The sequence below is a fragment of the Chrysochloris asiatica genome, unplaced genomic scaffold, assembly GCF_000296735.1.
Source record: "Chrysochloris asiatica unplaced genomic scaffold, ChrAsi1.0 scaffold00053, whole genome shotgun sequence".
Lineage (NCBI taxonomy): Eukaryota > Metazoa > Chordata > Mammalia > Afrosoricida > Chrysochloridae > Chrysochloris > Chrysochloris asiatica.
Window position 1 is genome coordinate 4,815,062 of NW_006408571.1, and position 4,623 is coordinate 4,819,684.

A 4,623-nucleotide genomic window follows, 5' to 3' on the forward strand; every position below is an offset into this window, starting at 1 on the left:
AAACATTAACTGTAAAATACTGCATTCTAGCGCCTATGTCCAATATGATTTAGGAGGAAAAGTATAAGAATCTCCTTTTTAATTCATTGCACATAAGTGAATCTTGGAGCATATTTTTGACTATGTGACATTTTCTTTTAGTATTTTATTATTTCCTTTCTGTATTTACATTTTCAATAAGTACCCTCCCTCTTGTAGCTGACTATGGTCTTTGTACCTCTCTAAGAACTGCCTGGTGAAAATAGCACCTACAACAATCACATGATGCTTATTTATGAGCACATTGCCTAAAATATTTACATATATATCAAATCCTCTTATTCTCACAGCAAACCCAGTGAAGTAGATAATATTATCCTGATTCTTTTGATTACAAATCCAAAGAACCAACAGTTAAATAATTTATTAACAATCACACAACTAGTAAGAGCAGAAGTAAAATTCAGACCTAGGCATTCTGGTCCTAGAGACCCTGATGTTAATCATCTTTTCGTCATATTAATGGTGTTGGGGGTTCTAGTAATGAGATCTGGAAAGACAAGGGTAGATAAGAGTTCACTTTTGAGTTTAATACTTATCTCTGAGACTAACTTCATGAGTTATTTTCTCAGATAATTTAAAAGCTACAACTTCCTATTGAATGAGAGGACATGGTCTCCTCTGAATGTGTTTTCATGATGCTATCATGTTTGCTATTCTTTTGGAAGCAGGTGGAGATTACTATAGGTGAACTGTACCCATTGAACTGTCTGAACACTCGATGGGTTTAAGTATTAATAGAAAAGGATAGAAAAAGGAGATATTTTTAATGATTCCCTTGATAGTGAGTAAAGCTATTTATAACTGACAGGCTTAGTTTAAGGCACACTGTATTATAAAAGATGTCACTGAGTTTTCAAAGATTAGCTATCACATTCATTCCAATGTTGCTCTATTAAACAATAAATAAATGAAAAACAATTCAATATCACTAAATGTCATATAAACACAAGTTTTAAATACCATAAACATCATATTGGCTGAATTCTAAAGACTGATAATATGTACTTTGTGCAAAGGACCAGGAAAATACGCAGTCACATACACTCTAGCAAAAACGTATTGATAAGTCTTCTTACAGGGCAAAGTTTATAACAAACAATTCCACTTCAAATAATATTTTAGGAAACCATAAACATAAATATATTGATAAATAGGTAGCTCTGGTAACGTAGTGGTTACGAATCGAGCTGTGAACCGCAAGGTAAGCAGTTCGAAACTACCAGCTGTTCCGAGGGCGAAAGATGAGGCTTTCTGCTCCCGTAAAGATTTACAGCCTCGGAAACCCTGTTCAGGGTCGCTATGGGTCGGAACCGACTCCACGGTACCTAACAGCAACAAATAGATGGTAAGGGTCCTGGTGTAGCGCTGTGAGTTAATGCACTGGACTGCAAAAGTCAGTTTAATCTGCAAGGTCGGTGGCTCAAGCTTACCAGCTGCTCCTCTGAAACCCTATACAGGGTCACTATTGGTCAGAACTGACTTGGCAGCACTTAACAACAACAAAATTAATATAAAATTAGATAAATTGCTTATACACACAACATATATATTGCCCCTCCCAATGGCTTTTAATAGTGAAATCTGAAAAACAACTATGTACCCATAAATAAGGAGGCCGTTAAGTAGATAAAAATTAAATACTATAAATTCATCCCTATTTTTGAATTAGTACTATAAATTGCAGAACAATATGTGAGATGCAAAAAACATTTCTGATAAAGAAAATGACCTTCTGGAGAATAAAAAATTACTTTAAAACATATACTTCTTAATCATTTAATATTTTGGAATTGAAATGTAAAGATAATAATATAACATAATTGATAATATTTTTAAAATGGTATACATTTTGATTTGATGTAAGAACTACTTGATTTGTTTTCATTAAAGGTAACAGTATTATTAAAGCCATAATAGGATTTATTCTTTTTCAACTACTTTTCTTTGTGCTTTTCATATCATGAGTTCCTAAAAACAATCTGGGGAAAAAAAAAAAAATTTTTTTTTTCTTGATTTTCTTCCTAAGTGTAAATCTATTGCTCTATATTTGTTTCCATATCAAAAAATATTGCTTTCCTTTGGATGGAAGCCTCCTTCTCTCTAGTTACCAGTTCTTTTCAAAGCTATTCTAAGCTACTAGAGCTTTCTTTTATCCTTTTGCTCTTGTCAGTTGTTGTGGAGTGCTATGGAGTTGATTTGGACTCATAGCAAAAACTCATCTAGGGTTTCTGAGGAGCAGCTGGTCAGTTTGAACTGCCAACCTTGTGGTTCAAACCAACCTCGGTCACCAATTCGCTTCTTAAAAATACACATGCTAAGAATTCTCCACTATTTATTCCTCGTGATCTGGGACCACAGTTTAGGAAAGACTGTCATATGTGGCTTGCAGCAAATGATAGAATCAGAATTACAGGTAATTGTGCTGGATTTCTATGAAACTCCAAAAGAAGCTCATCTGAAATCACACAAGAATAAGATTTGCAAAAGAATGCATGCTTTTTATTAAACATCGAAGTAACTTTTGCATTTACTCTAAACCTACAGTTACTATCTCAAATTAAAAGTCTGCAAATTAGCTTTAAGCTGATTCAAAATTACATTATTTATTTATCTATCTACTGATCTATTAATTAGTCAGTTAACACATGTATTCAGTCATGATGAGTAAGCACCTAATAGCAATAAAGAAAACTTAGGTGATACAACAGTGAGTCAGATATGAAGCCTGTCTTCAATGAGTTTAGACTCTAACAGAACGAGTCAAATGAATACTTGTTGTTGTTAAGTGCAATTGAGTCGGCTCTCACCCACAGAAACCCTGTATAGGGTTTTGAGGAGCAGTAGGTGGGTTTGAAGTACCAATGTTGCAGTTCAAACTGACCCTCCAGTCCAGTGCATTATCCTGAAGCATTATACCAAGAGACCTCAAACTAATATTGTTGTTGTTACTGAGTGCCACCGAGTCACTTCTGACTCATAGAAACCCTGTATAGGGTTTCTGAGGAGATGCTAGTGAGCTTGAGCTGCTGGCCTTGCAATTAAAACTAACCTTGCAGTTCAGTGCATTAACCCGCAGCGCTAGACCCATTATATTAGGATAGGAATATTAACAGACATCCATCCATCAACAGATATGATGTACTATTGCAAGTTCAGGCTAACAATTGATATTGCATTGAAGTGGAAATCAAAGGTACTAGAGACAAGCCAAGAAGCTATTTAATTAATTAAGTATCTGGCATCATTGATAAGGATTCCTGGTATGGTGCTGTGGGCTAATGCATCAGACTGCAAAGTCATTTGAACTGCAAGGTCGGGGGTTCAAGCTCACCAGCTGCTTCTTAGAAACCTTATATAGGGTTGCTATGGGTTGGAATCTACCCAACAGCAATTAACAACAACAACAATCATTGATAAAGATTTATGATGAGCAAGGAGGTCATATTTTATCCTAGGAGAAATCATATAAATTTTATATTATAAAAATGATAGACTTCTAGCAAGGTGGCGGACTAGGCAGACATACTACATAGACCGTCTACAACAAAGATCATTGTTGTCATTGAATTGGTGCCAACTCATAGCAACTCTGTATAGGATTTCTGAGCTTTAAATCTTTGCCAGAGTAGACAGCCTCATCTTCCTCCCACAGAGCAGCTGGTAGATTCATATTCATTATATATTCTGTGAAATAGAATGTTATGGGGTTTGGACATTATACAAACACGATGGGAGCCTGCCTCCAGGGTACTTGCCACCACAGCTGCTGCTGCTGGTGGTGGAGACTGGAGAAATGAGAAGCAGTGAGAGGAAGTGGGCATGCCCAACTCCCCCACTGTTTTATGCCCACAGCCCACTTGGTGGTACAACACAGACACTATAGACAAAATAAAACACAGATACTATAGACACAGAGGGAAATTCAGGCATGTTGGACTTCCGAAGAAAAGTTACAGAGGTGGATGGAATACTTGCTGGGAGGAGAGACCAAGCAGGGATGGCGAGAGAGGGAGACTAGTTAGTGAATGGCTGGCCAGATGTGGCTTGACAATTTCGTGAGCAGCTTTGGCAGTAGATAGAGGCCTGGCAGAGAAGATTTATTTGGACAATAAAAAAGGTGTGATTTCTTCCCCTCTCCCCGCCCCCCATGCTTCCCTGGTGACCAGAATGTGACTAGCACCCACCATCATCCATCCCCAGCATACACTCTGCTATCTGGGAGTTCAGAACCTCATGGCTGGCAGCCAAACCTGCTTGACATTGCAGCTGGCTGCACTGCTTTGATGTGCCACTTTGGCATCTGGATCCAGGTGGATTTGCCTCCAGGCCTACAAAACCCAGAGAGCCACCAAACCAGCATTTATCCAGCCAAACTACAGCCAGCTTCCTTGTGGTCCTAACAGTCCCTGAAACCAGCTCCATCGAGGGGCTCCTGGAACTACTTCCAGATTGAGTGCCCTGGACATAGATAGCACCGAGGTCAATATGGCACATGCCAAGACTAGGAACTCTGCTGTCACATCTCTTCACAACCACTTTGTGAGCTCCTTGAATTGCAGGAGCCCCCCAGAGGTTTCTTCT